We start from the raw sequence: 10,505 nt of genomic DNA, 5'->3' as shown, positions 1-10,505 counted from the left end.
CTGCAAAAACAAAACACACACAAACATACATATACCTATCTACACACATTTACATATATGTATGTGTACTTCTACACATGCGCATGTGTGTACGTATTATGTTTGTTTTGAAAATACTATCAGCAACTGAGAGCCCTGATAAAGTGTGAAATCTCAAGTTTTTATACCTTTATTGTTAACTTCTGTTAAATTTTCCAGTTGACTTAAATGCTTTTATCTCCCTTTTTTTCTAAATGCTTTGGAGATTTTTTTCTTTGAAGAAATTCTGATTTTTTTCCAGATTATATGTGTATCTTTATGTTGAATAGATGCTAAAATAATATTAGTTATTTAAACATTCCAGTTTTGTGAATGATTGTTAAGAGATTTTACTCCAATGTGAGTTTTAGCATCACATATGTGAGAACATTTTCTTTAATAATTTATAGATTGTATTAGCTTTCCATTGCTGTAATAAAATACTTAAGATAATCAACTTAAAAACAGGAAAGGCTAATTTTGGCTCATGATTTCATAAATTTCTTTTCATGTTCAGAAACTCCCATTACTTTTGGTCTGTGGTGAGGCAGAACATTAAGTTGGAGACATGGTAGAATAAGCTGCTGACTTCATGGTGGCTGGAAAGAGAGAGGGTTAAAAGACCAGCTTTGACACATTTGAAATAATGCCCCCTGTGACCTAAAATCCCCATTTATCATCACCTCTTAAAGTTTCCACCACCTCTTAATATTATCAAGCTGGACTCTCAGCCTTTAATACATGGGCATTTGAGGACATATAAGAACTAAATCATAGTATTCCACACATGGCCCCCAAGGGCTTTGGTCCATCTCATCATGCAAAATGCATTCAGTCCATCTCCAAGAGTCCCCCAAATTTTAACCATTCTAGCATTGCTCAAAAGTCCAATTACAAAGTCCTCAAGAGTCTCAAGGCAAACTAAAACCTTGAGTCCTTAATAAAAATAAAAATAGAAAAAGGTTACATACTTCTAAAATACAGTGGTGCAGGGTAAACATTCTCCTTCAAAGAGGGTGGAATAGGAAAATAATAATGAGCCATCAGACCAAAGAATACTGAAATGCAACATGGCAAACATTAAATCCTAGGTCCCCATGTCTGGCTTCTGATGCACACTGTGGCAAGATGTGGTCTCCCAGGAACTCAGGCAACCCGACCTCTTCAGCTTTGCTAGTTACATACAGCTCATGTGGCAACTCTTTTGAGCTGAACTTGCAGGCTGCCTGCAGTTTCCCTAGCAGGGACACTTAGGCAGCGTGCGAATTCACCTGAAGAGAATAAACTAAGAAAACCATTAGTAGTCTATATTGGCTGCCTGTGGCTATGTACCTCCTCTCTCCTGTGTTTCTTTTATGATCTCCACCTTCCCCACAATTACTTCATTACTATGATAAAAGTAATTTTGCTTTTTCATTTGGTCACATTATTTTTTCAAATTTATAGTATGAATAAAAGCATTATGAATGATGACTTTGGAAGAGGAATGCACAAAATTAAACACATTTTATAGAAACCATCCATTAGATATAAACCAACTTATAGGCCAATAATAAAGCCATGTTATGGATTTTTATTTAACTTGCATTTATTCTGTATATACTTTATTCAAAATCATGGCACTGTGGGAGAATGCATACATTGGAATTTGTTCTGAAAGATTTATCATTGATTATATAAGATGATTTTGTATTGAGATATAATTTAATAAACTGGAATATTAAATAATCTATTTTCCTTTATTGTCATTGATGGTGTTTGTACATGCTCAAAATGCCACTGTAAGAACAGCTATGTCTCTTATAGAAAGAGCAAAAAAAATTGTGGCCAGATATCCTGCTTTTTACCTATACAAGGACCTGAATATGGACATGCAGAAAAACAGGTAGGATACAAATTACAGCAAGCAATAAGGAACTAAAGCAAGTAATGTGCCACAAATACCTGGTATTTTACATATGAAATATCTATCATCTACAAATTCTAAGACATTAATTTCATAGATTTTTTGACTTTTTTCTTGACTAAATGATCTTTTGAAATGTTCCACTACTTGATGTATTCACTTATCACTTCTTTTAATATGACTTTAATGGAATACTTATTCCTGATTTTTAAATTGTAGTTAAAAATGTGAAATGCAGTTAAATTAAAAAAAATATGTTATCTACTGGATTTTTGTTCTTTTAAATAATTAATATTTTAAATTAATTTCTCAGTTTTAACTTCTGAGGTTAGTATTGACAGATATAACCTAAAAAAACAAAAGGTCTTTAAAAAATGTACAGGAACTCTGAGGCCAAAAATCTTGAAAACATTACCTTACTAATTGTTGTATGCTCAAATAACTAAAAAGCCATGGGATCACCTGCATTCTAGTTAGAAAATCAGATCCTCAGAATCTCAGGCTTACCAAATAAGAATCTACATTTCAACCTGCTTCCCAAGTGATTTCATGCACATTACATTTAAGAACTATTCTAGGTAATTTGTGTATTGGTACTCTCTTAAGATATATAGAAGATTTTATTTAATAATATCAATTTAATAATTTACATCAAGTTTGGACAAACTATGACAAAAGGCCTTGGGTGACCATCTATAGGTGGTTTCATTTTAATTTTCTCATATGATCTGCACTATTATTCTGTCCTTTAAAGATTTTTATACCCATTATATAGATAAAGTAAAAGGGAGAGTATATAATTTCCCCAGACACTTCTATCTAAATCATGATTTGAACCAATATAACTCTGAAGTCCACCCTTTTCACTGTACTCTGTTCTATTTATTCAAAAGCAAAAAGAATGGATCCAATATGGGACTTCCTAAAGTCTTTAGGGTATTGAGTTGTGTTTTCTTTTCCTTTTTAATGAAATAGAAGAAAATTTCTTCAACCTAACTCTATCCCTTACTTCTCCTAAAGAGACTTTAAAAAGTGAAACTTTCACAGTGCATATTATAACAAAAGATAAAATAATCTTGCCAAATGTAGTGGTGCATATTTGTAATTCTAGCTACTTGGAAGGCTGAGACAGGATGATGCCAAGTTCCAAGGTCAGCCTGGGCAACTTAGGAAAACCCTGTCAAAAAAGGGCTTTAGATTTAGCCCAGTGATAGAGCATTGCCTAGCATGTGCATAATCCTCAGTTCATTCCTCCATATTGCAAAAGTGTGTGTGTGTGTGTGTGTGTGTGTGTGTGTGTGTGTTGAGAGAGAGAGAGAGAGTATTTTTTGAGTGTTTTCTCAGAGTCCCAGAATTTAATTTTTTTTATTGGTAGTCATATTAACTTTCTAACAATTCCAAAGAAGCTATTATTGAAGTGATAAGAGATATTTTTTCCTACATTTTGGAAAGTGGGAAATTAAGCACTCAAAACATTAAAATGAAATTACAAGGTACATCTGCAAGTATAGTACATAGAAATTTAGCCTCATGACTCCTGTTAATGGAAATACAGTTTAATCTCTACTGGGCCATACTTACTCTACTTCATATTGTTTAACATATCATCTCAAATTCCTCTCTTAACAAGAAAGACCTTTAAATGCACTTCTTTATAGTTTTATCTAATATGTTATAACCTTGTTTGTTTAAATAATAAAACTCCACTAAGAGGCCTTTCATTTTCCCTTCTCACTGTGTCTCTCTCAAGATTTCCCTAATCATTCCCTTCACCAATATGAAAGTTACCCTCATAAGAAAATTCACCTCTATTTCTAAATCATCTACTGAACTAAGTAGACAGAGAGAGAAAAGTGAAAAGTGAAGGGCCCCAAAAGTAGCTTGCAAGATAGAGATTGAACACAAGGTTTCCTCTGGAAAGGGAGTATCTCATGAATTCCAAATGAGGCTTAAAACAAGAAGTTGATAAAAATCTGGTGTGATTTCAACTCTAGAGGCTATAAGACCTCAGGCATCTAAACATTTCTGAAACTTACTTTCTCTTCTATCAAATGGAATGATGATGGAGTATTTAATACCTATTTTAGTGGAGTTTTATGAGAAACAAGTGGGATTGCTTTGACATCATTTTGGAAACTGGCTGAAACTGATAAGACTTTAAATATCATATTGTAAAACTATTTTTTTAAAAACATACATTGATAATGAAATTTTAAGGTGGTGAAAGGATAATGAGCAGTATGGATTCAATTTTCCTATTTTACCCTGCATAGTCATATTTTTTGTTTGTGTGTTTGTTTGTTTTTGTGTTTGTACTATGGATTGAAATTGGGGCACTTGACCACTGAGCCACATTCCCAGCCCTATTTTGTATTTTATTTAGAGACAGGGTCTCACTGAGTTGCTTAGTACCTCACTTTTCCTGAGGCTGTCTTTAAACTCTCAATCCCCCTGTCTCAGTCTCCCAAGTTACTACATGTACCATGGCACCCAGCATAGTCTTTCTTTTTTTTTTACCATCCCTCTAAGATACTGTCTCAAGCAATCTCTATGTAAAACACAATATACCTCAAGGAATAGTAGCAGCTTATATTTGTAAATGTGTCAATAGGATGTAGATATTTTTATTATTGAGCCATTGTTTTCAGTTATGATTTTCATTTTAAGTTAAATGGGTATTTCAGTTAGAATCTTCATATTGTGTTTCATTCAAGATATCAGTCAGGGACAAAATTGTACATAAGTCTTTAAGAATTCTGATATTGTATCTAGCATTCCCACCCATCTCTGTACTGAATTCTTTTCACTCATGGTCCCTGAGTCATATCATGGGCACTTTGATTCATGGGTACTGAGTATATATATATATATTAGTGATATTGAGAGTTTTAGTTAAATATGGTCTGTCATGCAATAAGCCTAATGAATGTTGTTACTGGGAGTATCTATTGAAAAAGTTAAAACCCTCAAATTACTTTGAAATATAATTTTATGACTTTTTATTATCTAAATCTACAATAATCTTCTTAATTTCATAGATTCAGCATAGCTTTTACCTAAGTTGATAGCAACGAAATTGGTGGAACTTTGCTTAATACTAATAGCTTTTTTTTTTCTGCTTCAACAACTTAAGAGTATCACTAAGACTAAATATAATTAGAAGTTTCTCTTTCTGGAGTAGATGATTTCTGTTCACTAAAGATAGTAGCAAGGGTGTGTGATAGTTCACTATTTTTTATTTTTTAACTTTACATCCAAAATGTTATCTTCTCAGAGTTTATTTTTTCCTTAGCCATGTATCCTACCAATTTCATCTACCTATCCTACCTTATTTCATCTTGTAAGCTAATATAGTAATTCTGCTGTTTTAGCCACATAGAAAGGATATCAAAAGTTTGTTAATATTTTTTAAATAAAGTCAAAAAATTAGTAATAAATATCACTGACTGCTTAATTGGATTTTTGGAAATATGATTTCTGTTTTCAGTGGAATAAAACCTTAGTTCTAAGGAAACCTGAGTTTCAATTTTGACTTAAAAACTCTAATGTAGCTTTTTAACTCACTTCATCCACAGTTTCTTCACTAAAAAGTGAGTAGATACCTATATAATGAGATTTTTATTAAAAATAGGGTAAAATGTATACCTCACCTGAAAAACAACACATTCTATAATGGTATCTATAACCTTTGAAGAGGTCAGAATATAAAAAGATAACAGCTTTAAAGACTGTTGCTGTCACCACATTTAAATTCAAAGCTTTTAGGGGTTGGGGTTGTGGCTCAGTGGTAGAGTGCTCACCTAGCAAGTGTGAGGCCCTAGGTTTGATCCTCGGTATCAAATAAAAAATAAATAAATACATAAATTTAAAGCTTTGGAGCAACAAAAATAATAATGAGTTGTAAAAGGCAGCAAACAGGTTGGTAGAAATACTGGTTACAACTACAATAGGTTAGTTAATATTAACATCTTAATATGTGCATTTATTAAAATTAATAACTAAGAAATACAGCTGCCAATAAATGAAAAGTAAGCTAATGAATAAAAAAAAGAAACAAAATGAGTAAACAAAGTTTGGATGAAAATATCATTAGATGAAATACGTTAAAAAGATTATATATTCTTAACTCAAATTAATTGTCAAAAACTAAACATTTTAATGTTCAATTCTGAAAATGCCTTGAGGATTTAGCACACTCAGATTTTCTGTGGTATTTGAACAGTTCAATCCTGTTACAAAACATTTTGATAATATATTTTAATAGCTAATCTTTTTCCAGCACCTTTAATCTTGGTGTCCTAAAATTGGGAATTTTTTTAAATGAAAAAAATTTAATGAAAACTTAAATCTACACCAAGATTTTTATTTCAATACACTATTTAAAATTAAAAACATAGACATCAAACATATATAACAGTAGGGGATTTTAAAGTATGGTCAGAAATTCAATTAAATATTGTAAATTAAGACATTATTTTAGACTGTATAACAAGACATTCAGTTTTAAATTAACTTGTCAATACTAGTTTAATTGATCATGTCTTGAGTGACACTCTAAATGATAAGTGATTAAACAAGGCAAGGCCTCTACCTCTGAGATACAGGCAACTCAACAGGATTTAGAAATGAATATGTATACACATATGTACTATGTAAATCAAGAATTGTTATTGCTTAAGAAAAGGAAAATCAGTTCTGTGGGAACACCAAAGGGAAGCAGGTAAGTTTAAGCTAGTTGTCTCAGATTTCAATAGACATTCCAAGGAGAAAAGAAAAAGACTATTAAACGAAAATACTAGATATATTCAGAGAATAATATCTAGTCATTGGAGTATAAGATGCACAGAGGGCTAGGCATGTAGGTTCCGTTCAGAGTACAAAGGACTTAACTTGTATGCTTAGTTATGATGCTATTGAAGACTATTGAAGAACCAAGTTTTGTGATGTGAATTCAAATGCTAAAAAATGGAATTCATTTTCTCTTTTAGAGAGGAGAAATTCACCAAACCCAGGTGTTCATTTCACATGGCTTACTTTGATTAAATGACACACTTTTAAAGAAGGGAGTAACAGTGCGATTTTATCCTTATTTCTTCTATTACTTTGAAGTAAATTTTTGTTACAGCAACTTTTGTTCCTGTACTTTAAAATGAATTTTAGAAACATAGGATAGTTTTTTTTTGAAAAATTTATACATCTCGTGAAGGAACCATGCTAGTTTTTGTGGGGGGGAGCATGTTCATTGCAATATTTGAAAATACCTGAGTAGGGGAAGCACTATAAACACATACAAATTAAATAAATAATGTTATAAATCCCTGGAGATACAGAAATTTGTAATGAGAAAATTTTAAGTTTAAAAACACATTTTAAAAATTATTATTTTGATATTTATTTAAGATAACCAGATGAATAAAGAGGATGAAAATTGTAGATGACTTTTTTTTTCTAACCAGGATTCTCTCTGAAATTCTAACTTGTTACTATATTATTGTACTGTAGTAATAATCAGGACAGACCATGTGGGAACCAAGACCATCTTTCAAGGGATATATCATAGAACAGAACCTATAGTACTTTCTTTCTCCTAAATTAAAGTGAATAATTAGCATAGCAAGATTCATATACGTAATTGGTTATGGGGATTAGGCTATCTGTGTCATTATGAATGACTTTATACACATAAACCTCAAAATTCTTGACAGAATTAATATTTAATTATTTTTTAAATAATGTTGAGTTTTATTTTTTAATCTTTATTCATTTTATTTATTTTATATGTGGTGCTCAGGGTTAAGCCCAGTGCCTCAAATGTGCTTAGACAAGTGCTCTCCTTCAAACCCAGCCCCTTATTTTGTTATTTTTATTCGGGTACACTTACGTTTAAACATATTCAGTAGTTTTATTATATAAAATGAAACTAAAACAAAATGGATACAGAATATGAAAAAGAATTAACAAATGTCAAAAATGTTCTTAATGCTATCTAGAATTAAAATCCATACAGGGAAAAACAATCAAATGTCATCATTGAGTAAGTTCAGTTTGGGAAGATAGCATTTCCAATGTATTATTCTCAATGAAATAAAGAGGCCTGCTGTTTTCATTAACTGAGAAATCATTTCAGTGATTGTGCTTACCTACTTTTAAATGTGGCACAGTGATCTATTTTGAAAACTTAATTTCTGGCAGAATGGCCTTTGCTGTACTGTTTATGTTTGACTTTAATGCATTCCTTTAATTTCTGTTGTATTTTTGATTTGCAGATTACTCTGGGGACAGTCACAAACATGGAAGAAGCAGTGAAGTGGATAAGTTACACTTACCTTTATGTACGGATGAGAGAAAATCCATTAGTGTATGGCATCAGTCACAAAGCTTATCAGGTAGAAAACTTAAACTCGTTTATTAAAAAAAAAACCTCAAGCCTTCTTTTTAGTTTTGTAATCCTTTCATGATGTGAGGATAAATATTTGCTACTGTTGCCTCATCTGAATAGAGTTATGGACCTAGAAGAAAAATAAAGAGCCTTAATTGTTTTTTAAAATACACTAAAAAAAAGATAAATTGGTTCCTTGTAATTATTTTCCTTTATTTAAATCTCTTTTCCCATTAATAATGTTGATATTTGTATCATTCTATTTTTTCAGGTATATTTCTGTTAGATGTTAATATTTCACCATGATTTTTACTCTGGTACTTTGAGTTTTAGAAACAACCATATATAAGGAAACATATAAACCATTTTTAAAAATACACTTGTTATATACAATCTACTCCTCCTGTCATGTCCCTTCTATTCCCTATAGTGAAATAAAAGACAGCATTAATACATTATTGTCTTAACAGTTCAAAGTTTGAAGTCAGTTTCATGATTCAATGTGTGTGCATAGACAGAGAATTAGATACATGTGATAGCAGGTTTTCCTATGAGCTTTATAGTTGTGTGGTCCATGTGGCTTACAGATCTTGTCTTTTCTTTAGAACTCTGCTTTACATACTGTAAATGCTTCCTAATTACAGATAAAATTCAGTTGTAATGTAATAAAAACATTATTTCACCATCTTCATATGATATTTACTTCTGTTAAGTCAAAATTATCAAAGAGGTTGAGTCTAACTCAAAATTATAGTTTTTCTCTGTTTACCAATATACATACACACAAATATTGTATTGATAAATAAATACACATACATATGCATTGAGAGTGTATGTGTGTGTGTGTGTGTGTGTGTGTGTGTGTGTATTGGTAAATACATATATATATATATATATATATATATATATATATATATATATATACACATACATACATTTGTTATCAAAGCAATTGCCAAACTTTTGGGGTTTTTCTTTCATTTTTCCTTTTCTTGTGCAGTAGATTTTGCATGGAAGAGTTGAAACTTAAGACTTAGGGGGGAAACATTAAGAATAATAGTAGCAACTAGTTCTGAAGATGGTAATCTGAAATTCTTATGTTTTCATACTTGGGTCTTCTTTACATAGAATTCCACTACTTTTCTGCTTCTCAGTTGAAATATGTGCTGATCTTCAAATGGATGTCTTATTTTATAAGCAATTTATAACTGCATTGTAATCTGTGATTTCATACATTTTTATATTTATTAATTTTTAACTTATACTCTATAGGCAAACATAAAGGTGGGAATCACTGATGGTTATTCATACATGTGCATAGCATAATTTGGTCAGTTTCTTCACTCGGTTCCTCCCTTTTCCATCCCTTCTCCCTTCCCTCTGTACCCTTTATCTACTTCGCTGATCTCGGTTATTTTTTCATGGGACATTGCCCACCCCCTTTCTCTGTTTTTTTTTTTTTTAGTTCCTTAGTTATCTCTTGCTTCCACATGAGATAAAACATAAGTCCTTGTTTTTTTGAGTCTGGCTTATTTCACTTAGCATGATGTTCTCCTGTTCCATCCATTTGCCAGCAAATGCCATTTCATTCTTCAAGTCTGAATAAAACTCCATTTTGTACATATACCATATTTTCTCCATTCATTCATATGTTAATGGGTACCTGAACTGGTCACATAATTTGACTATTATGATTTGTGCTGCTGTGACCCAACAATCCCAACAGACCTTGCACTTTTTAAATTATGTGTCTCTAAATGTTCTCATCACAAATATGATCATTGTGAGAATAGTCAAAGGTACAATGAAAATTTTCTGAAGGACTAAAAATAAACAAGTACATGTATTTTCATGGGTTAAATATCCCTTGGAATAAGATAAACACATCAATTGATTTTTAAGTATTAGGTTAATATCAAAAGTTTTTTTGCAGTATAATGAAAACTTTAACATAGTTTTCTGGTATTTGAAAAAGAGGAATTTTGTTTCATTCCAGGATACATTGTTTTACTGCCTTTACAGTTCTATATCTTAACTTTTTCTTTAACTTATATGTTTTGATTTTGTTGCTCTGTAAATTTGTATCTATAGAATTCTTATAGACAAAAACAAATCAAGTAGTTTGGACCTGATATATATAGTATCACATAGCAAATATTTGCTGATAATACTCTTGATGCTATGTTACTTATCTGCAGTTGG

The sequence above is a fragment of the Callospermophilus lateralis genome, unplaced genomic scaffold (genome assembly GCF_048772815.1).
Source record: "Callospermophilus lateralis isolate mCalLat2 unplaced genomic scaffold, mCalLat2.hap1 Scaffold_89, whole genome shotgun sequence".
Lineage (NCBI taxonomy): Eukaryota > Metazoa > Chordata > Mammalia > Rodentia > Sciuridae > Callospermophilus > Callospermophilus lateralis.
Note: the sequence above shows the minus strand (reverse complement) of the source record.